General features: G+C 54.1%; 1 protein-coding gene and 1 long non-coding RNA gene across 2 annotated transcripts in view; both read right to left on the bottom strand.

The window, feature by feature from the left end:
* The window catches only part of PRRX2 (paired related homeobox 2), a 42806-nt gene that overhangs the window by 6559 nt on the left and 12537 nt on the right, over positions 1-23710 (bottom strand). The gene's annotated exons all lie outside the window — the stretch shown is intronic.
* LOC130683054 (uncharacterized) lies at positions 1064-6032 on the bottom strand. Its single transcript, XR_008996663.1, has 3 exons — positions 3254-6032; positions 2729-2942; positions 1064-1995 (listed from the first exon to the last, which is right to left on the bottom strand). It is a non-coding gene; the product is annotated as an uncharacterized LOC130683054 (long non-coding RNA).

Raw genomic sequence — 23710 nt, 5'->3', positions numbered from 1 at the left:
ACGCAGTGGTGCCGAGAGCATAGTAATTGCTTGATAAATGGTCGCTGCCCTTGGCATTGCTGCTTGTGTGCCACCCGCTTCATGCTGGAAGAGAAATATCTTCCTCTTGGCCCTCTGGCCCTCTGACCCCAGCACACGGTAGAAAGATGGGTCTGCGGGCCCTGCTGCGGGCAGAGGCAGACGAGATGCGGGCAGCTCCTTGGAGGTGAACTTTGGACTCAGCCAGGGCTCTTGGCCTCTGCTTCCCAGAGGATGTGGGGGATATTTGTGACCGTAAGTTCCTGAATCATCTCCTGATAAATGGATTGTGGTGGGCGTGTGTGTCCCTCTGGGGGCTCCATGCCTGGACTTAAAGCATTTGGAAAATAAATAAAAACTTACTAAGCCTCAGGCCAGGGAGCGCTGGGGCCGGCTCTGTCGAGTCAGGCTGTGCCCAAAGCTTCCTTTTGTTCCATCAAAGTTCTGCTTTTCTCTAGGATTAAAAATAAAGCCTGAAACTGCCTCCCTCAACACTGGCTGTTTAGAGGCTGTTCTGAGAGGCTGGATAGGGGGAGAGATAAATGTGTTCAGATGGGGAAGGCCTACTGCACTGTTTCTCCCTTTAAACCAAAATTACTTTGTCCCCGATTACATTCCAAAAAAAAAAAAAAGGCTGGTGCACCGTTTTCTGCCATTAAATTATTTCACACATACCATTTATTTGGCTGACTGTGGGCCAAAGACATTTAAAAACTCCGCTCTCAGCCAGATGATCAAGTGTTCCTGGCTTCTCTTCCCTGCACCCATGGTTTTTCTTATTCCGTGTAATTTAAGGGTCTAAATAGTCTGGAGGGAATTAACTGCAAATTCTTCATAAGACAAATAAACGCAGCCTCTCTTCGTTTCTGCCTTTCTCAAGCTGTTGAGAGACATTCTCTGTTTGTTTTTGCTTCAAATAGTCAGTTTGGGCCTGACCCCGGGGCAGCAGTGAGCTCCAACCCAAATAAATAACTTTTATTAATTAGCATTTATTCTGACCGAATAAGCCGCCCCGCTCCCCACCAGCCCCCCACGCCTAATGTGATCTCTGCCAACACGTTCACAAAAATAAACAACGGGTCCCCAGGACCTTGATGTGGATTTAACAAATTAACACTGGGCCTTGGTCAAAGGAGCTTCGGAGCTGCAGAAATATTTACGGCCAGGGAAGTCTGAGGAAGGAAGTGGAGGTGGGGGTGTGGAGAGGCCGGGCAAGGCTTCAGCTTCGCCCCCACGACACCCCGCCAAGGTCTCCTGGTGGAGACGTGGATTCCACCGAAGGACCCCAGGGAGAAGCGCTCAGAGAGGAGTGCTGCAAACTGGGTCCTTAGCTGGTGCAGAGGCCGTATCTCTGAGGACAGGAGGGCCGCGAGGAGACGCTCGAGGGGGAGCCTCTCACCAACTCAGATGAGAAATGACAGGCAGGACGGGCTAGTGGCTAGCGAGGCGGGAGGTCCTGGGTTAGGATCTCGGGCAAACTCTTTAACAGCTCCCAGCCTCAGGAATCGCACTGAAATGGGAATAACAGGAACTCCCTCATTAACCTCATGACAACCCGACGAGGGGGGCTCCTAGCCCGAATTTACAGAGGAGGAATCTAAGGCACACATGGGCCAAAGCCACGTGGCTAGTGAAAGCCGGAGCTGGGATTTGAACCTGCAGACTGGCAAAGAGCCCAGGCTCTTAGGCACCTTGGCATGGGCAGCCGGCCCTGAGTACCCACCACCCCGCCGCGGCCTCCTGCAGTGGGCTTCTGAGGGTCTCTCCAGGGGCTTAGGGTGTGTGGAGCACCTGGGAGGAGGGTGCTGAAGGCAACAGAAGCATTTCTGGAGCTGGGGTACGTGCTGGAGTTCCAGGCGTGCGGGCCAAGGGGGCTGGGAGCGGCACGCAGGGCAGGCGGCTTCTAGGAGGGGAGGTGGGCAGCTTGCCCAGCCTAAGAGACCTGCAAGGGCAGGGCCAGGGTTGGGCCAACAGCATCTGAAGGAAGAAAGGAAGGAAGGACAGGTAGGAGGAGGAAGGAGAAAAAGAAACGTGGTTCCTGGAGCCCTCTGGAGAGGGGCGCTCCGGCTTCCGGGGGCTTCCCCAGGTGGCCAGCCCCACCCCAGCCGCAGACCGAAGCGGTAGGAGATGAACTGGTTTCATCTCCAGCCAAGCCAGCCAGTCCTGGGCACCCAGGGACCAGGACTAAGGCACAAAGGAGGGGCTGGGGTCCTCTGGTGCGATCACACAGGCCGACTTCCCAGCATCACCTCCCTGGGGGCCCCCAGTAACCTCAAGAGTGGAGGGCAGGGCTGCTTCTGCCTTCCAGAGAAGACGGATTTAGGCCCACACAGGGGCCAGGACCTACCCGGAGTTACACAGCTACCGCAAACCCCAGGCCTGCATATCTTGCCACAGTCCTTGTAGCCGTTTGCCAGGGATAATGGAGGGACGAGGTAGCCCTGCCCCTGCCCAGTCCCAGGAAAACCTGATGGAGAACAAATGGCAGGATGGAGCCTTTCTCTTGAGGGCCTTTCTGGCTCTTTGGGGCTGTCCAGGCCACCCCCTGGTGGGTGGAGCCAAGGCCTGGGCCTCAGGAGCCTTCAGGGCTGCTGTCCCAGATTCGCAGCCGCCTCGAGGTCACTGCTCACAGCTGACACGCACACTTTCCCGCCTGTGGACCCCACCCATACTGTTCCTCGGCTTGCAACTTCTTTCTCTCTGGGCTTACCTTCAGGTCTCAGCACAGCACTGCCCTCTCCGGCAAGCCATCCTGGACCCCCATCACCGCTCTGTGACATGGTAGGGTAAACGTGTGGCCATTCTTCTGGCAGGGACTGGGACTCACTGTGCTCTGTGTCCCTGGGACTTATCACAGGGCCTGGCCCAAGATAAATTCTTCATGAATATTTTCTGAGTGTTGAATAAAAGAATGAATGAACAGCCTGGGACTACTGCACCTGCACCCCTCCCAGCCCCAGGACAGTGACCAGTGTGGCTATGAGGAGGTCTCAGCAGGCTTGGGCTAAACCTGGAGTCTGGGGGAGTCTGAGGGAGGCTCCTACATGTCCCCTAGGGACCTTGGCAGAGCCCTGGAGGAAACAGCCGTGCACCTGGGTCTCTCTGGGGTCTGGAGCCTCTCCCTTACGTGCACAAAGGACACGGTGTGTTGCAAACACTTCCATGGGGCCAATGGATGCCCAGGAAACCCCAGTGGAGGGGCTTATCTGCCATACTAGATAGCGCTTGCTCTTACCCACCCCAGGGACTTTGTACATGCTATTCTGTCTGTGTGGAGCACGAGACCTCTTGTGCCTGGCTAATGCTCACCCATTCTTTAGTCTAAGCCTAAATTCCCTGCCCTGAGAAGCTTTCCCAGCCCCCAGGCCAGGCCAGGTCTCCTTGTTACAAGCTCCTGGGCTGGACCCTCTCCTCTCCCGCACATCTGTAATTAAGCCATTCCTCTGTTTCAGTTGTCTGCCTCATACCTGTCTCCCCCATTCAACTCTAAACTCTAGGAAGGCAGCGACCGTGGTTGCCTTGTCCCTGCTGTATCCTGAGTACCAGGCAAGAAGCTTGGGTTCAAAGCTATTTCCAAATGAATGATTATATAAATGAAGGAATGCCTCATTCTAGAAAAGGGTGGAAAGTCTCAGCTTCCAAAGCCAGTCCCCTTTTATCAAAGGGGCCAGACAACGGTTTCTTAGATGTGACACCGAAAGCACAAGCGATTAAAGACAAAAGATAACTCAGACTTCATCAGGATGAAAACTTTGGTGAACACCATCAAGAAAGTGAAAAGACAAACCACAAAATGGGAAAGATATTTACAAACTGTATATTTGGTAAGGGGTTTGTATTTACAAAATATTAAGAACTCTTTCAAATCAACAATAAAGACTAATAATCCAATTTAAAAATGAGCAAAGGATCTGAATAGACATTTTTTTCCCCAAAGAAGATACATAAAGGGCAAGCACATGAAAGGAAGCTCCAGCATCATTAGCCACTAGGGAAAAGTAAACCAAAGCCACAAAGAAGCACCAGTTCACAGCCACTAACTAGGCTGGCTAAAAACACAAGACAGATAATAACAAGTGTGGACAAGAATGTGGAGAAATCGGAGCCCTCATACACCGCTGGTGGGAGTGTTATGTGGGGCAGACACTTTGGAAACAGTTTGGTGGTTCTTCCAAATGTTACCGAATTACCATATGACTCAGCAATTCCCCTCCTAGGTGTGTACTCAAGAGAAATGAAACATATGTTCATCCCAAAATTTGCCTGCAAATGAAATTCATAGAAGCAGTACTCAAAATGGCCAAAGAGTGGAAACAACTCAAACGCCCACCAACTGTATGAATGTGTAAACATAATGGAGTCTATCCCACAGTGGAATATTATTAAACTGTAAAAAGCAACGAAGTCCTGATCCATGTTACTGCATGGATGGAGCCTTTAAAAGCATTATTTGTGTTTAAAAACACAAAGGGAAACATTTTAAAACATGGTGCTAAATGAAAGAAGTCACAAAAAGCTGCATAATATATGGTTCCACTCACATGAAATGTCCAGAACAGGTAAATCTACAGAGACAGAAAACAGATTAGTAGCTGCCTGGGGGTCAGGGGAGGCGGTGGTTGGATTGGGCAGGATGACAAAAGGGAGCAGGGTTTCTTTTTGGGGTGATGTAGATGTAGATGTTCTAAAATTGTGATGATTGCGCATGGAATATACTATAAACCACTGGCGTGGATGCCTTAAATAGGTGAGCTGTGTGGCATGGGACCTGTGTCTCAGTAAGACTATTCCATAACAGAGAGCACAGCAAAGTGGGGAGGAGGAGAGAGACACTGGGGTTGGCAGCCAGTGGCAAGGAAAGGCAATCCCATGAATGCCGGAGGGGATGCTGGGCAGGAAGGCACTCAGCAGAGGGGGTGTGTCTAGGCCCTGGTGGCGGCTCAGCATGGCCAGAAGCCCCAAAGCCACTCTGGGCCGGGGTCTCTGGAGAAGCCCTCAGTAAGAGAGCAGCCACGGGGTGGGGTTCTTGGGACCGAACATCTCCATGTGGGGCTGCTGCAGTGGGCCCACTGGGGAAGCCAGGGCCAGGCCAAAACTTCTTCCGAGGCCCCGGAGCCTCTGAAAACTGAGATCACTGGGCCCAGGGGGGAGCAGGGCAAAAGTATTGGGCGGACAGCATTTGTATCCTATTCTTAGGTACAAAAAAGGACCAGGAGGTCAAAGGCTAACCATTGCAAAGGCTCTGGGGTCCCCAGAATCTCCCCTCATCCCCCCAGCCCTCGGGCTCCGGGTCTCTGGCCTTAACCCTCCAGGAGCCAAGGGTTCAAATTTCTAGGATCCTCTGGTTACATCTGTGATCAGCGTGGTCTTTTCCAGTCCTGAGACCCCAGAACCACATTCCGGAGAGTGGGGGCTCAGGGCTGGAGTGGGGGTACAGGGTGGGAGGAGTCGGAGAGTCATTCAGGAGGAAAAGGGCAGCCCTCTGCTCAAAATTTGGTCTAAGTATTTGGGTAGTGGCTGTCCCGTCTGGTTTTAATCTAAGGTTGGTGGCCAAATGCCAAATGTATTGTAAAACCTACATTTTAATAAGGAGCTGGTATCTGGAGGGGAGCATTAACTAGTTCAAGACCGGGGTGACGTTGCCGCGCAGGGCCCAGGGTGGGCTTTTGTCTCCCAGCTGAGGGCTCCTGGGCCTCTCAAAGCCCAGGGTCAGCACCCGCGGGGAGTCAGGGGCGGGCTGGTGGCCGGAGCAGAGACGGTCCGTTTTCCCATGGTGTGGTTCTGAGACAAACCTGCCAACAGCTCTGGGGCCTCGAGCCCGTCATTCTTGTCTTCTCAAGGACTCAGCACTGAAGGGACGTTACAGATCATCTGCTAAAGCCCCTCGCGTTTGCAGAAGGGGAAACCAAGGCACAGAGAGGGGCAGGGATTTGGCCAAGGGCTCCCAGTAAGGCAGTAGGAACCCAGGATCTGTCCTCTGAGGTCCGACCCCCGAGAACACACATTTCCCTCCTTCTGCTCACTCTCTGTTCCTGAGTTCCCCTGGGGATGACCCAGCAATTCCATGCTTTGGTGGGGGGGGGGGGCACCCAGACAGCAAACGGCTGCCTCTCCTGAGCATCTGAGAACGAGGACCCCTGTCTGTCCTTGGGCAACAAAGCGCCCTTCTGGGGCCCTCAGTTTCACCATCTGTGCACTGGGGCCAGGACAGTCTCTTCGTCCCTCTCTGGGAGGTGAAAAGAGGATGGGCAGCCCAGGGCTCCCCCAAGAACATGCTAAACACATGTGCTGGGGGTGGGGGCCTATGCAGATGATCCTTATCCCATTATTTGTCCCAAATGAAACCTGGCTCATTAGTTCTTCCCCTATTTTGATCATGAACCCCTTGAGGAATCTGAGGAATTCCAGAGACCCTTCCCCAGAGAAGCACAAGCACACACAGAAGTTTGCATGCAATTTGGGGTGGTGGGCAGTACATACGCTCTCTCAATCCTGTCCTAAAAAGTCAGCTCAGCGGAAAGTCAGGAGGTTTTATTTTGCCCCAGAAGGATCTGCCCCTCTGCCCTTGTTCCATCTTGGGGTCTCCTGGCCAGCCCCCCACAGAGAGTGCAGTCCAGACAAAGCCAATGCCCATTGGCCCCTTTTCCCAGGCTGGCGGGACCTCCCGCGACCCTGGTCCTGGCACAATGCTGTGCTCCCAGAGAAGATGACCTTTAAAGCATCGCTGGAGGTTTTATGACCCACTTGTGAGTTCCAGGCATGCTGAAAAACGTGTCTGAGGCTCAGCTCAGAGAAGCTGCAAGGCCTGTCTTCAGTGTGTGGGCCTCTGGTGAGAGAGAAGGGCTCCTCTTCCCCACCCTTATATTTGGCTTCCATGTACTAAACTTCATTATGTGCCTGGCCCTGGGTTATAAAGTCCTGCCTCTAAAATGTGGAAGGCACTGTTACTAAGCCTTGTTTACAATCAGGGACCGTGGGGCTCAGAGAGGTAAGGTAACTGACCCAGGTCACACAGCCAGGCTGTGAGGAGGCAGGAACCTGTGTCTACTCTGTCTATCTCCAAAGTGGCTTCTATCTGGCGGAAACTGGTCTTTGTTAACCATTTCTGGACCAGGGTGAAGTTGCTGCTCAGGGACCAGTGTGATTTTTTCCTTTCCAGTTTTAGAGATTCTGAGCCTCTCATAGCCTGGAGCTAACACCTGCTGGGCAGTCAAGGTGAGCACCACTCCAGGAGCCAAGACATTCTGATTTCTGTGGCTTAGGTAGCCTCTTCTCTCTACCTGAACAAACCTGAGCTCTCGTGGGCCCTGGTGGCCTTAAGGCTGATGACCCCTGCTGTGTGTCAGGAGGGTGGGTGTCTGTCTTCCATCCAGCCTCACCAGCAGGGTGCACACTCGGAGCCTGGGCATGGAGCCAGATGTGACATCCCTGTGTTCCCAGTCACACCCTCAAACAACAGCCAACCCTGACTCTAGAAAATTCTCCCTTACAGTGAGCCATAATCCATCTCCCTGTGGGGCCTCCGAGCTGTCCTGTGCTCGTGCCCTGAGGGGCAGCACACGGGGACTCATCCCAGAAGAGCTGCTAACATCTAAAGGCAGCTTGTCCAGTGTCTTTGTCTGGGACCTACCCTGTCCCCCTCACCACCCTGGTGGCCCCCAGTGGAGGGGCTGATGCCAGATCTTCCAGATTTCTCCAATGGGTGTCCACTGACAATGTGCTTCAGAACTCCCTGGGAAGCTTGTTAAAAAAGGCATTTCCACCCCGTCCCAGGGGCCTCTGTTTCAGTAGGCCTGGGCCCAGCTGGGAATCTGCAGCACAGTCTCCCTCACCAGCAAGTTTAAAAACCGTGGGCTTCAGCACAGCAAACCTGCAAGTGACACAGCGTGACGTGAAAAGCACCGATTCAGTTTCCAGCACCACACTGTCCACTGTGGGGGCCACCTGCTACACGCAGCCATCTGAATTTATATTCATGCTGATGAAAAGGAAATACAAATATAAATCCCATTCCTCAGTCACACTAGCCACATTTCGAGGGCTCGATAGCCACCTGGGGCTAGTGGCCATCATGCTGGACAGCACAGTCAGGGAACATTTTCATCATTACAGAAAGTCGTATCAGATAAAGCTGCTCTAGGACTCCAATTTTTCTTCTTCTTCTTTTTTTTTTTTAAAGAGGGAACAATAACAGCAAAGACCAGCACTCAAGGACATTTGAAAGGAAAAAAATTATCCCTACATCCTCTACAATGCTAGTATACCTGTTTAATTTTTTGTGGGCTTTTTGGCCCTTGGCCACATGTATCCAGCTTGCACGGGAGTCCGATTACGGTGTGGCATAAATATCATTTTCTTTTTTGGATGGGCTATTGATTAAGAGGCCAAGGTTAAGATCAGATAGATCCAGGGACAACATGTATGGCTGCCCAGGTGGGACACTGCACAGCTCCAGGGGTTCCAACCCCTAGACTACAGTGTGACTGGTGCCCCGTAGAGTTGTGCAGTGGACAACCTGCTTGATCAGACCCTGCTCACCATGCACCAGCTATGTGAGAGCTCTGTGGACAAGTGGCTTCACCTTCTGAGCCTGGTTTCCTCACTGCAAATGGGGACAGCAGTACCTAAAGTACTTAGATGCCTGGACCTCAGTAACATTCTCTAGTAAGTGGGTGACATTTCGTGGAGCAGATTCATTGTGGTAATGGAGATGAAGTGCTCCTTGCCGTGAGTGGCACAGACAAGGGCTGAGTGCGTGGCAGCCGATGCTCACTTAATCCCCACCCTAAACTCTTCGTCTTGTTTCTCCCCATCATCATTTCGCCTAGTGAGGATGTCAAAATTGCTTAGTCACTCATTCCCCTCTTGTTGGACATTTTGGTTCTTTCCAATTTTTCTCTGTTGTAAACAATATGGAAAATGTCTCCTTTCTTTGTCTTTCTGCTGGATCTCAAACCCCACCTACTTTGGTGGAAGTTCTTAAACCACATCCTGCTCTCTGCCAGGACCTCCTGGGTTCTTTCCCACCAAGTCAGTCAGAACGGGCTCCCCCACAGAAGTATAAAAGGTGATTCACCCAGCACAATAGTTAAGAGCTGGACTCCGGAGTTAGCCTGCCTGGCTTCAGATCCCAGCTTTGCTTTTGTGTGACCCTGAGTACGTTACGAACTCTGTGTTTCCATTTTCCCATCTAGAAAATGGAGATGATAATAGTATCTCCCTGATGAGGTTGTTGTGAGGACTAAATGAGTCAGCATATTTAAAGTTCTTAAGACAGTTCCTGGGACATGGTAAGTGCTAAATCAGTCAGCCATTAGTATATTTATCTGGAGTCTGATGGGTCTAGGTTTGAGTCCCAGAGTTGCCATCTATTGGCTGTGCAATCTGTGGCAAGTTACTTAACTTCTCCAAACCTCATGTCTGCATCTGTCAATTGAAGACTTTGGCTATTTAGAGGATAAGGGGCAACCATGTGCCTGGCACAGTGAAGTCTTGCTTCTAAACAGCAACTGTAAGACACCTTTTTCCCAGAGTCAGTGCTCACACACACACACACACACACACACACACACACACACACACACACACACATAGAGCAAAGGCTTCTCTGATATGCAGAGGAGTATGATGTCCTTCATGGATGCTTCTGGAAAAGCTGGGCTGGATCAGGCAGACAGCCCTGCCACACCCACAGTCTGAACTTGCCTATTTAGTCTCAGCACCCAGCACAGTGCCTAGCACATAGTAGATGCTCAAGAAATGCTGAATGAATAAATATATGAATGAATGAATGAACGGAATTTGGGTCCGGGTGGGAAGGTAATCCCAATTTTTTGCCTACGCAAACACATGAAGAATTTTATGCACTATAGATTGGGGTGAAGTGTTCCAAGCTTTCCTACTTTTCTGACTCTTACCTGCAGAAACCTATTTATTTAACTTCGGGGCCAGAGCACGAGCCAGAGAAATCCCCTCCCAAAAGGGAAGGCTGCAATTCAGCCTGGCTTTGGTGCTGCTGGAGGTCAGAGGAAGTGGGTGAAGGGGGCGTCACGGTTCTCATGGAGGAGAGGGGGAAAGGAGGAGGCCCCTGGGGTGTAGCCAAGTCGGCTGAGCCTGCCAGGCAGGGAAGAGATGGCTAGACGCTAGGGGCAGGTGGCTGGTGGTCCTGACAACCTCCGGCTCCGCCCTTTCTGCTTCCTAAAGGTTAGGAACAACCGCCTGGTTCCTAGAGCCTCCAAATGAAAGGGGACTCGATCCTAAGCCCGAAGTTTGGTCTCCGGAGTCCCACTGGGTTGGAACCCACAGCTCCTCCACCTCCCGGCTCTGTGACCTTGAGTCTGCCCGCTGCTCCTCTCTGGGCTTCGGTTTCCTAAGGAAGTGGCCAGGTTATGGTGCCGACAGGATGGCAGCTATACGCCAGGGAGGACGAACCGCGGTGCTGCCCCTGGTACTGCCCCCGGCCGGGGCCTTTGGCCTGCAGGGGCCCGCCCTCTCTCCGGGGTCCTGAGACCCTGGGGCTGAGCAGGCTGCCCTCATGCACCCCGGGAGGGTTCTGCTTTCAGTGCTGAAGCTTATGTGGCTGACTCCCCATTCCCCAACTCAGTATCCCAGCTCCCTATTTCCAGGACAAGGAATGCTATAAGGCAGGGAAAACCCACTCTTTCCACATTATCTTCAAAGGTTTTCTATGAAACACTCTGGCCCGGAAGGACTGCAGACCTAGGGGACAGCCCCAACCCGAAGGCCCTGGGTGGGGTGCCTCTTCTGAAGCCAGACTGGGCTGGCCGCGCCTCCCAGCCCGCCCTGTCCTGTGCCTCCTCTGCTCTCAATGCAGCCTCCACCTAGTGGGAACAAAGTGCCCCTTCCCGCCCACCTCCCTAGGGCCCCATTTTCCTACCTCCCCTGCTGGGAGTGGTCCCCCTTCAGGGTACTCTCAGGAGCCCCAAGGGAGAGGCCCGGGAGCACCGGGGGTCCCAGCTCTGTTGCTCACTTTACAGGACCCCAGGGAGGGAAGCAGGTGGCCCAGAAAAGCATAGCACCCCGAGTCTGCGGGGGGTGAGGTGAGGGGAAGCAAATGCGGTGGGGGGGAGCAAGGGGCTGACCTTCGGCCGGCACTGGGGGCCATCGTGTGATTGCCGCAGATTCGGTGGGACAGGCCTCAATGAAATCCTTGTATTTACCCCGGTGGGGGAAAGCCCCCTCCGAATCCATGCGTTTAAAAGCCGCCAACCCCTACATTCCCTTCGCCCCACTTCCTGCCCCCACCCCTCATCCTGGCATTTCTCAGTACGGTCCAAACTCCTCATCTTAGGGGAAGCTCTGACTCAGAACTTTAAAAAGTCTTACACAGAAACTTAAGAAAACAAACTTGGGAGGGGGGCGGGCATAGTCCCTGGCCCTTGGAGCGGGTCGGGAGAGGGACTGGGCTTTCCAGAGGCCCGTCCTCCCCTCCCGCGGCCCGGGCTCAGGGACCCCACCCGGGAAGCTCGGCGTCCCGGGGCGCACGGCCGCCCTCCCCGGGGCGGGGTGCTGCTGGCGCTCGGCGGGCGGCTGGGGGCGGGGTGGCTCCTCCGCACGCGCGGGCCCGGGGTCGGCCCCGAAACCCAGGGGGCGCCCGGCCCGGCGCGCCAGCCGCCGCCGCCCCGCCCGGCCATGTGCGCGCCAGCCCGTGCGTGCGAACGCGCCGCGCCGGTGGCGGCCAGAGCGGCGCCGCGGCACATCTGGTTCCAGGCGAGCCCCTGGCGCCTGCCTCGCCGCAGACCCGCGGCCCAGACACACAGACGTTAATAGATCGGCGCGCCCAGCCCCGCGCGGCCCGCGCCCGCCGCCGCCCAGCCGCCCAGCGTGAGTGCGAGCGGCCGCCGCGCGGCAGGGTGGGCGCGGCGCCCCCTCCCCTCTCCTTCCTGCCGCCGGTCGCCCCCCCCCCCCAGCCCAGATACTCTCTCCCCGCCCCGCCCCGCCCCGCGGGCTCCGCTGGGGCCCGGGCTGGAGCTGGGACGCCCTTTTCCATCCCGGGAAACCAAGTTCACGGAAATCCAACCCCATTAGTAAGAGGGACGGTCCCGCTCGCCCAGCGCGTGCCGCGGGCCAAGGACGCGTCTCCGCGCGCAATCCTGAGACAGCGACAGTGCTACCATCGCTCACCCCCGTTTCACGGGCGGGGAAACTGAGCCTGGGGAGGTCGTTCGCCCAAGGTCGTACAGCGAGGAGGCAATAGAGCGCGCTTTCAGCTGGGCTGTTGGGCTACAGCCCTCAGGCGGATCCGCTGGGGCTGTGCCCCCTCCTCAACTCCTAACACCCACCCGGAACCCAACTGTTACCCAAAGTTGGCAGCAACGGTGCCTTCATCTGGGGCGCCCCTGCTCCCTCCCTTTCTCAGGAAACCTCTTCCCAGCTGCACCGGATCCTTGGCGGAGGTACTCCTGACCCAAGCACGTGGGGGCACTGAGGGTTGGAAGGGACCCTCCAGAATCTGGGTGGCTCCTTTCCTTTGGCGCGGTTCCAAGTCAACTGCCTATTCAGACCTGCGCCGCATACCAAACCCCGGCCTGCAGGGTCCCCACAAGGCCCACTCCTGCTCCTGAAACACTGCGTTAGAGGTTCCTTTTATTACAGGGTGTACAATGCGCTTTGCCTTTGAAAGGGCGCTGTGCTCTCTAGGAGCCGCCCCCATGGATCTCAGTCTGTGGGCCGAAGTGGGTGGGTGAGTGGAGGTGGGTTTTGGCTTCTCCCTTTCTCTGTTTTACTCATTCATTCATTCTTTCTTTCTTTCTTTCACTCATACTGTAGCCTTTAGCCACCAGGAGCTAAGCATGTGTGCTTGCAAATTGCAAGTCATTCGTTGGCTCCAAGTTAAATTTTAGCATTCTCCCTCTTTAGAGGAGACTTTATAAGGAAATGGGCCCCCATCAAAGTGCCGCACTCACCCTTAAACTAGGAGAAGAGCACATTTCTGAGCTGCTTACACTAGGGAGAAGGAGTTCTGTTTGGTACATTCCCATTAATACCTTCCGAATACACTTGGAGGGCTTGTTAACTTGGGCCATCAGAAATTCTGGGTTTTAGAACAAAACCACACTTTTAAAGATGAGTGTTGGGCCTGAAGGTCTGTGATGGCCTTGTAATAAGCTCTGTAATGGCCTTGGTGAATGTGCTCAGGCATCAGAAACCAACAAGAATAGTCTTTTTCACTTTGTAGCCAAGTCCCGGGTTAAAGGTTCCAGGCTGGTTAGGCTCCTCTCCACCCCCACAAGGAGGTCAGGTATGGGTAGAGCAGCTGGTGCAGGAAGGGGACACTTCAGGACACTGGGGCTCCTAACCCTGCTCTCAGCTCTCAGGCCACCACCTGGTAAGACTGGCCCCTTCCCCTGGGGGTGGAGGCCAAGCTACGGGCCACAACTAACCAACACTGGCTCAGGGCATAAAAACCAAACCACCCTAGCAAGCTGGTCAGGTGGAGTGGGGAGCAAGTGACAGTGAATTTGGAGGGAAACCAATTCTACAAGGCATCTGCCCCTCACGCATCCTGTCTTTCCACAGAGGTAGTTTCTCCTGGTACCGGAGAGTGTTTGAGGCAATTTCTGGTCACAGAACTCGGTGCCCTTGCCTTCCCTTCCACCCAGTGGCCTCCCTTCACTTCCCCTTAGCCAGAAACCTCTGGAGGGGAACTGATTGCAGGTGCCCTGTCCATACTCCAGGGCAGGGGGTGGGGGAGGGAGTCCTAGAACTTCCAGGCCCTGGAACTTCATGGGGCCTAGACCTCTCTGAGTGGCCTGTAGCACACCCCACTTCTTTATGGTGAGCCCCTTCATCTTGAGGCTGCAGACGGGATGGGGCGTGGGTGCTGTTGAGGGGAGGGGCACTGAACTTCCTATGCCAGAGGCCTGGCCCAGCCACGGGGCCTTTGCTTGACCACCAGGGCCATGTGCAGATACTATACTAGTTATGATTCTGAAAGGGGCTGCCCTCCACAGAGCCCCCTGTGTGCTAGGCACTTTATACACATGACTTCACAGAATCCTCACACCTGCAACTCTAGAAAGCAGATGCCATCATCAACCCATCACACAAGTGAGGAAACAGGGTCTGATAGGACTAGTAACTTCCCTAAGGTCACACGTCCTATCAGTGGAAGAACTGGGACCCCAGCACCAAGCTCCTAAGCTTTCTCCACACTGCCTTCCAGTGGGACACGCTCACTGTGCCTGCTGAGTGTGGGTGAGTGGGCGCTCACCTCCTCCCCAGGCAGCAGGCAGTTCAGAGTCAGAGTTGATGGGGGCTCTAGAGGCCGCTCAGAGGCTAACACATGGTGTCCTCCTCCTGGTAGCAGCTGCTTGGAACACAGTTCAGGAGGATTCTGAGGAGCCCTGGTCAGTCAGCTCTGTTTGCCGTCGGCTCAGGAAGGGGGTCCTGACAAGGAGGTGAACACTTGCCAGTCCTGAGCCTGGTTCCAACATCCTTGTTCTTCAGATGCAGAAGACAGAGCCCAGAGAAGAGGCAGGCCTTGCTCAAGGGCACAAGGAGAGTCGTGGACAAAGCCAGAGAGGGGACCTGGGCTTTGCTCCCACCTGGAGCTCCGTCCATCTCAAGGGTCACAGCCACCACCTCACCGCCCCTCAGCCCCAACACTCGTGTGGGGAGTTACACAGAGGTCAGGGAAGTACATTTGAAGAAAGCTGTGTTCAGGTCTGTCTTTTTAGGGAAATAAATGAGCAGCAATTTTGGCATGGCCAGGAGGCAAGCCCTTGCCCAGGGCCTCACTGGTGGCAGGGAAAAATGATCCAACCTCCTTTGACATATTTTAAATATGGACAATAGTCCACCTGCTGCACAGAAACACGACACTGGTACGTAGCATTGACAGGTAAGTTCTGCCCTAAGAGCAATTATCTTTATGACTACCTATCATGAGGAAACATTTTTACCAAATTAAATTATAAACAACCGAATTTTAAAACTGTGCCAAAGACCTTAACACCTACCTCACCAAAGAAGAAATACAGATGGCAAATTAGCATAGGAAAAGATACACCACATCATATGCTATTTGGGGAATGCAAATTCAAACAATGGGACACCCCTACACACCAATTAGAATGGCCAAAGTCCGGAATCATGACACCACCAAACGCTGGGGAGAATGTGGAGCAACAGGAACTCTCGCTCATTGCTGAGGGGAATGCAAAATGGCACAGCCACCCTGGAAGAGAGCTCAGAGGTTTCTTACAAAACGAAACCTACTCTTACCATACCATCCAGCAACTGCACTTGGTATTTACCCAAAGGAGTTGAGAACTTATGCTCATGCAAAAGGCTGCATATGAATGTTTATGGCAGCTTTACTCACAATTGCCAAAACTTGGAAGCAACTGAGATGTCCTTCAGCAAGCGAATAGTTAAACAGTGGTACATCCAGACAGTGGAATGTTAGGCAACAATAAAAAGAAATATAAGAACTATAAAGCCATGAAAGGGCACGAAGGAACTTTAAATGCATGCTCCTAAGTGAAAGAAGCCCATCTGAAAGGGCTGCACAGTGCCTGATGCCAACTCTGTGACATTCTGGAAAAGACGAAACTATGCAGACAGTAAAAAGAACAGTGGCTGCCAGGGGCTGGGGGTCGGGGGAGGGATGACTGGGAAGAGTACGGAGGATTTTTAGGGCGGTGAGACTATTCTGTGTGCTACTACAACGGGAGATATTGGTCATTATATATTTGTCCAAACCCTAAGGGCTTTGGATGACAATGATGTGTCAATTTAGGTTCATGGATGGTCACAAACATACCATTGGGGTGCAGGGTTTTGGTAGTGGGGGAGGCGTATGTGTATGAGAGGCAGGGCTATATGGGAATGCTCTGCACTTCCTGCTCAGTTTTCCTGTGGACCTGAAACTTCTCTAAAAAGTAGAGTCTATGTAAAAGGAAGGAAAGAAAGAAAAAAATTAAATTGCAGCCTGTGATGGGCTGGTAAATGTTGAACAACCAGTTCTCTGGGAGGAGGGGCCCTTAATTGATAATGTTTGCCAATTTCTGGGGTATCAATACTTCCCCTGGGGCCAATTTCGAGCTACAATGTGACATCAGTGAGGCACAATGGAGATGAGAGGCCCAGAGCACCCCTGTATGTAATATTGCCCCCTCTAGATGCCATAGACACAATTAACCCCAAGAACATAAAGAACACTGAAATGTAGTAAAATGACTAGAAAGAGGTGAGTTTTGAGTATATATTGCCTTTGTTTTCAATATCATTTGTGTAATTGTAAGTTTATATAATTTAACTTTTGATAGCATCTGTCTGTGACAGCCAGCTTCCAAAATTCTGAAAACTTAACCCTTGGCTTTCATGAGCTAGTAGGAGCTGGTATTCGTACACACAGAAATTTCTGGCCTGTCTAAGGGAGGTGGTCTTAATTTTGCCTATTTCCTCCCATCCTTATGCACATGGGTACAGGCTCTGTCAGAGCTGGCATCATGGTGCGCAGCCCATTTTGGGTCTGGAAACCAGGCACTGAAGCGACGGTGACAACTATGTCTGTCCCAGGACCAGCAGCCCCAGAACTGCTGCCCTTGGGAGGGCCGGCCAAGCCCCCAGGGTCCGCTCACCTTGTCATCAGGGTGCGCATCCTTCCCAACAACCTGAGGCAACGTTTGCATCTGACATCACCTGCTCTGAGCTCTGGGGCCCTTTCTAAAGTGAGTTGTTACTCTCAAAAGTGTGACCAGAGGGTTGGTAAGTCCTGCCAGAAAAAGCCCAGGTCCACAGGTTTCACACCAACTATTAGGAAATGGTTGATGCGCCTCCCCACCACAAAACAAAAACAAAAAGCAGAGACCCCAGGGGCAACGGAGGACGAGCTGAGTCACGTGGAGGGTTGGGAGCAGCAGGGTGAGACTGGAGTCCTCAGTCCTAGCTGCTCAGCACATTAGCTGGTGGGGGCAGAGGGGGGGATGGGAGGTGAAGCTTTACAAAATAAGATGCCGAGCCCCACTCACCCCTCCACCCTCAGAAGTCTGACTCAGCAGGCTTGGGATGGGGCCTGGCCATCAGCATTCACTGTGTGCTTGCCAGGTAAAGCTGTTGTGCAGCCAGGGTTGAGAACCAAGCCCCACCACCAAGCCTCAGGTCACTTACCCAAAATGAGCCTCAGTTTCTTTATCTGCAAACTGCAGATCTGCTTACAGGGTTTTCACAGGCAGATCCCCAGGGAACCAAGCAGAGCTCCAAGTGCAATGTGGCAGACCAGGAAATAATGATGGATTTTGTGAACGGGTGGAGCAATTCCTGTGAGTCGGGCACTGAGCTAAATGCACCACCTGGGAGAGAAGCGCTACCATGTATTCCCCTTCTACAGATGGTGAATGAGGACTTGCCCAAAGTCATCTAGCTAGGTGGTGGCAGAGTCAGGAATCAGGCCAAAGGAGGCAGGCTCATGACTCAGGACAGGAGGCTTGGGAAGCGCAGGGAAGAGCTGGGGAATGGGGGAGGTGGGAGAGCTTGAGAGAGGAGAGATTTGGAGAGAAGATGGGAGTGTGTGAAGGGGCACAGGGGTGTCTTCCTGTGCCGCGGGCCTCTTGGAAACAGACAACATGGAACATTCCTGGCCTCATACATTCTTCACCTCCTTCTTGTGAGGTCCTCATTACCCATAATTTCTGGGGAGTCTCAGCAGGGAAGGCACTTCCTGTTCCAATGTATGAATGAGGAGGGAGTATGCTAGGCCTAAAGCCACGCAGGCAGGAAGGGGATGACTGCAGCCTGAACTGATAAGCAATGGGCTTCTACTGATCCTACAAAACCCCACTAGAAAAGCCCTCTCCTGATGCCCAGAACCCCTTGTGCACATGTCTGCTGCAGCCACCTCACACGAGCTTCTAGGCTTGGTGCCTTGTCTCCAGCCCTGCTAGGGAGGTGTAACTGCAAAGTAGACAGAGCGACAGAAATATGGACCCAAGAGAGCACTCCTGGTCTTTCTCTTTCAGAGTAAAATCACCTCGCCCTGACATCAGTGGTGCTCCTCAGAGAACATGTGAGATTGGGATGCTCTGGCATGTGTTTAGTGAGAAGGGTGGAAGGCAGGCAGAGAGAGAGAGAGGCAGAGACTGTGATGGGCAGCTCATGGGCAGTGCCCATGCCACGGAGCCTGGGTCACATCATGGAACCCTTCCCAGTCCTTGAAGCCCTTTCTCATCCACTCTCCGTGACGCTGCAAAGGGGATGCTGTCATTAACTTGCTTTACAAAAGAGGAAACAGACTCGGAGAGTTGATGTGGCCCACCCAAGCCTGCCCAGCTGGGATCTGGGCTGGAGTCTGTCCGTCTGCCCTTATCTCCTGGGCTACGCTCCCTCCCTGCCCCACCAGTCTCAGGTGGGTATACTAGGGGTGCCCATCCCTACCGGCTCCTTGTAATGATTCCGTGCGCTCAGGCACAGTGACGGGGCGGGGCTGGGAATCGGGCTGCTGGTTCCATGGCCTTACTGAGTCGTTTCACCCTCTGTGCCTCAGCGTCCCCATCAGCATAGCACATCACTCACGGACTGTGGGGAGGAGTCCACGGGATGGCGCCTGGATGTGGGCAAGACACGGGCCTCACAAGCGTCACTGTGGCTGACAAGCATGGGCTCGGCCCTCTGTGCACCTCACCTGTGGAGGACGGGAGAGGCTGTGCAGGCCAGGCCCCCTGCCCTGCCAAGCCCCAGGGCCCAGCTTTGCCCCTTCCCTTCTAGGAAGTAAGGGGCCTGCCAGATGCAGTCCACATCTCACAGGCTCCCAGGACTGACAGCAAGGTGCCAACCCCCACTCCCCCACAAGGTTCCTTCTCCCTGCCCCCCACCACTCCCCACTTCAGGGGCAGCCCTGCTAGGGCTGTCCCTCAGCCAGCACCAACCAAACACAGAGAAGAGCTGCAGCAGGCTAGGCGCATTTGCTAATTCACCCCTAACTGGGGCCTGGCCCGCCCTCACCTGGGTGCCTCTGATTTCATTAGCATTCTGCACTGGCCCCCACCAGACCCTCTGAGGCACCCCAGGTAAAAAAAACAGGACTTTTTTCAGAGAGTAGGGGAGGGGTCCCTGGTGGAGGGGGGATAGCTGGTGAGGCTTCTGAGGAGCAGGGACCTCTTTCTCAGTGAGCGGGCCTGGCCCGTGTTGGGACGAGGAGCTGTCTCGGGCACCCACCCGCACCTGCGTGGCCTTGCCAGGGAGCGTCCCCTCGGTGCCTCACTCTCTGCACCCTAGTCCTGAGCAAGACCCAGAGAAGAGCCCCCACGCCAAACCAGGGTGTAGATGCCTGCCTGCCTCCTCCTGCTCCCCTGCCCCTCCAGGCCTCCCACCAGCCACACTCTGTCCCTTCCTGTCTTTGCACATGCTGTTTCCTCTCGTGGAATATTTTTCCCACCTTGTCATGAAGCCCAACCCAGTCTTCATCTCTCACCTTAGGCACAACTTCCCATAGGAACACTCCCCTCACCACCCCAGAAAGGCTTAGGGGCCTGTCTGCCTCCTCCAGCCCCTTCACCATCACTGATTAAAGTCTCTTGGACTGTGCTGGCCTGTCTGTTGGCCTCCAGGGTTGTCTGTGTGGCTAGTGGCTACTGGCACAAGGTAGGTGCTCAGGAAACACTGGATTAATGGATGAAAGAGTGAATGAATGGCTCATGGCCCAGCTCTGATTAGCCTTTAGGTCCACAATACCTAAGGCCCAGGAGCTTTTCAAAGACCCAGAGAAAATGGGAGACCTGAGATACAGTTTATATATTGGTTCCAAAATATAATGCAGAAGGGTGATTAATGAACAGTTAATGAAATGTTGACCGCACATGATGTGTCAGCCAGAAAACCAAATCTACCACTCTCTTGGCTGTAGATAAAGTGTATGTGCCATTGAGACTCTGATGTAATGGGAGGGGGATGCTGCTACCGGAAGGGGGTTGTAGGCCAGTAAGACCCCATCCAGCCCAGCTCCCCAGGCCAGGGCAGCAATGGCTCCCATCTGAAGCTACCTCTATGGTTTCCTGCCACCAGCCCTCGGCCCAAGTCAGCCTCTGCAGGAGCTGGGCTGACCCACAGGGCCAGGTGGGCATGCTCAAACCGGGAAGAGGAAGTGCGGGCCTGTTAGAACGGGGCAAGGATGGTCCCAGTGCCAACTGCCCAGTCCACCTGGGTGGATGTTAGTTGCTTTGAGGGTCATGGTTGAGACAGAGGCCCTAGAGTCCCAACAACTCCACCCACAAGCTGGGTGTCCTTGCAGAAGTTACTTGACCTCTCTGAGCCTTGACTACCTCATGTGTACAGTGGGCATAAATAAAGGTCTGTCCATGAGAATTAGGTGAGATAACACACATGAAGCATGTAAAGACATAAAGTAGGCCCTGGTGCTGTTCAGAGACATCTTCCTTAAAATGTGAGTTCTGTTTTGTCTAGGAGCAGCCCTTTGGAGAGCAGCCTCCCTCCCTTCCTGGTCCAAGGGGTTCTGGTGAATCCCTGTCCCACAGGGGACAGCCCTTGGTCAATCAGCATGCAGCTCCTCTACAGCCACTGTGATTGGTTCAAAAATGGGCAGGGCCCCATCCGGAGACTGGGGGAGAGACCCTGGCTGCTCCACAGTTGAAGTCCTGGATCAAGCAGTGCCTGAAGTCCCACCCTGGATTTTTCAGTCGTGCACATCATTATTTTAGTTTTGCTTAGAATACTTGGGGCTGGTTTTCTATCTGTTGTAGATGACAGTTCTGACTAGCACACTGCTGGCCCACCTATACCTAGACACCTAGACCCTCAACCTTGCTTTGGCAGACCTAGAGTCTAGCCCCAACTAGGGGAACCCTCCACCCACAAGCCTGCAGAAAGCACAGCACCAGAGGGACCTGTGGATCCGCCTTTGGAATCATCACTGCTCCCAGGTCCTCCTCGGGCACATGGGCTGGCCCTGGGTCCCTCTAGCATCTAATTTGGGATGTGGATCTTTGCAGCCTGTTCAGAGGGGCTCCCGTTAGCCACAGCATTGTGCTGTGGGGAGGGCAGGGATGGAGGCTCTGGGGTCTCATCCCACCTGTGCCAGGTGCTGGCTGTGCAGCCTCGAGGTGGTGACTCCTGTCTCTGAGTCCCAGCGTCCCTGTGCTTCTCAACTTGGTGGAATTTACCGGCACTGCAATGTCATTTACCAGCACCTCTCTGTGTCATTATCAGTTCATTGCTGGAGTTACTGGGTGCTCCTAAAGGCTGATGGGTGGGTGTCTGCCCAGCACCAGCACATAGTAGGAACTCAAGAAATATACGTTGAGTGGAGGAGCCTCTATTTCTCTCCAGGAAAATGGAAATTTTGATAGCCTCTTGTCAAGATGAGAGGGAGATGTGAGCCTAGGCCACACTGGGGGCTTCAGCATCAGCCATTGTGGGGGCCTCTTCAGGAGGATGATTTGTTACTGTTATGAATGGGGTCCCGGCAGGGGCTCCCTGTGGACAGTGACGTGCCCAAAGAAGTGACATCAGTGGTGGCATGTCAGGCACTGGCACAGCCCGGGGTGGAGGGGAAAGACAGGAATGGTTTGAGCTCTCCACAGTGGAGCTGGAAGCTGGAGCCCTCCCACGAGCTGCTCCAGTCCCTGCTCTGGTGGCCTAGACTTTTGTTTGTCGGCTGTACCCAAGGCTGGGGAGCCCAGAAGATACTGCAGCGGTCCCCCAGGAGAGACACAGCCCCTGCAAAGAAAAGAAAGGGGTGGAGGCACTGCCTGCACTCCCTCCCCTCCATCTGCCCTGAACTTGCCAACAGACAATGGGAATAAACAAGCCCAACTCACACTGCCCCACCCCAGGGTGGGCCAGGGGCGGAGGGAGGGTATGGCCTGAATATGGAGCTCGTTTGGGTTAGAACAGCTCTCTCCCCAACGCTGGGGAGATGAGGAACCCTGGGGACCGGCAGCTGCCAGGGATGTGGCTGGGTCTTCTGCTCACCCTCCCTCGGCTGTTAATAGCAACAGCAGTAATAATAAGGGCAGCAGCTGTGCCAATACCACGTGAGTACTTCCTGTCTCTGCATCTCCAAAGCCCACTTGCCATTATCCCCACTTTGCAGATGGAGGAACTGAGGCTCAGAAGGGGAAGCCCTTGCCCCAGGGGGCCAGCTGGGATCGGTCTGACTCGATGGCCCCACTCTGGACCTCCTCTCCCTGGGGCCCCTCCGCCACCTGAGGAGGCCACCTGGCTCCAGCCCCTGGCTACCAACTGCCCGGAGCTGCTGCCCTTCCCACAGGACCATGTCTGCTCCTCAGGGACCTGCCTGTACGGTGGGCAAGTGGAGAGACAAAAATGCATGGCGTCAAGGGCAGCCCTGAGGTTCTGTGGGGGCTCCGAGCTGGCCCCTGGCTGCCGAGGGGATGCACCCCACCTCTGGCCTCTTTGGAACGGGGCTAACTGGGCTTTCCTCCCTCCTCCCTGACTGGGGCTCCATCCCGTGCTGTCTGCCCTGTCCAAAGACCCACTATTCACTTACAGCTCCATCTGGTTCTGGTTTTGTGGGGTGCAGAGAGTGGCAGGCTTAGGGAGAAGCTAAGAGATGGCACCCGATGGAGATAAACCTCATACATTCGCTCTTTTTTGGCGCCCAAGTTCTGTGCACCTCTTGCCATCCACCTCCACAAGCCCCAGGGCTGCTTGATCATCACGGAACCGCTTCTGATGGCCACCTGGACATCAGGGGCCGGGGCAGAGGAAGGAGACGGCGTGGAGATCAGCTTTCCCGCGGATGCTGGTAAACACATGGCTAAACAAGCTTGGCCAGAGCCCAGCCATCAGCCAAGCGCATGTGTGTGCCTGTGTGTGTGTGTGTGTGCACGCTCGACATGCGGCGAGAACCCGTCGGTAATCCCTGAGGGAGCATATCTGAATATCTCGTCCTTCTTCCCCAACCCATCTTATCCACAGACCTTCTAGAAGTTGCAATTAATCTCTAATTTGAATTTTTAACTTCAAATGCCACATTATAAAAATAGTTGTGTTATGTTTTATAGACAGTAGTTGTCATGAAATTATACATGGTTACAATTCTGGCCATGGAAAATAAAGCAAGATGCTCACTGCCACGGGAGCCATGGTCAGTCCCAGCCAGGCTGGAGCTGCAACAGATCAATACTGTCCTTCCAGAGGGGGGACCCCAGGTCACCAGGCGGGTCTGGGCAGGGGCAGAGGGTCTGGTCCCGTGCATCTGCAGGGGGACACCCAGGGATGGATACCTATCTCCTTTTCAGAAAGGCTAGTGAGGTGCCAGCAAAGGCCACTGGGGCCAGTTCCTGGGACCCAGAGCTGTCTCCGATCTCAGTGCCTCTTCTTGTGGGGCCTCAGGGAACTTCCCCCTCTGTGGATTTTCCATCTGTGACGGGGGCTCGACAGTCCTCAGCTGTACACCTGGCTCCTTCTCCCAAGGGTCAAGGAGAGTGAAAGAGAAAACAAGCACTGACTGGAGGCCAGGTGAGGGAAGAGCTGAGCCCCAACCTGCCTGATCGCATCAGCTCCTCCGAACAATCCAAGCCCCAGGATTGTGCCCATTTTGCAGATGAGGAACTTGAGGCTCAGAGAAATGGCGCACTTGCCCAGGATCGCCCAGTAAGGGGGTACGAGATTGGAGCCAGGATCTCACCGCCAAGCCAGGCCCCCACTGGAACTCTCTGGGGCTGGCTCTTCACTTTATGCCTGTGCC

Source organism: Manis pentadactyla, chromosome 3, assembly GCF_030020395.1.
Source record: "Manis pentadactyla isolate mManPen7 chromosome 3, mManPen7.hap1, whole genome shotgun sequence".
Taxonomy (NCBI): Eukaryota; Metazoa; Chordata; class Mammalia; order Pholidota; family Manidae; genus Manis; species Manis pentadactyla.
This window is presented reverse-complemented; position numbering and strand designations above follow the sequence as displayed.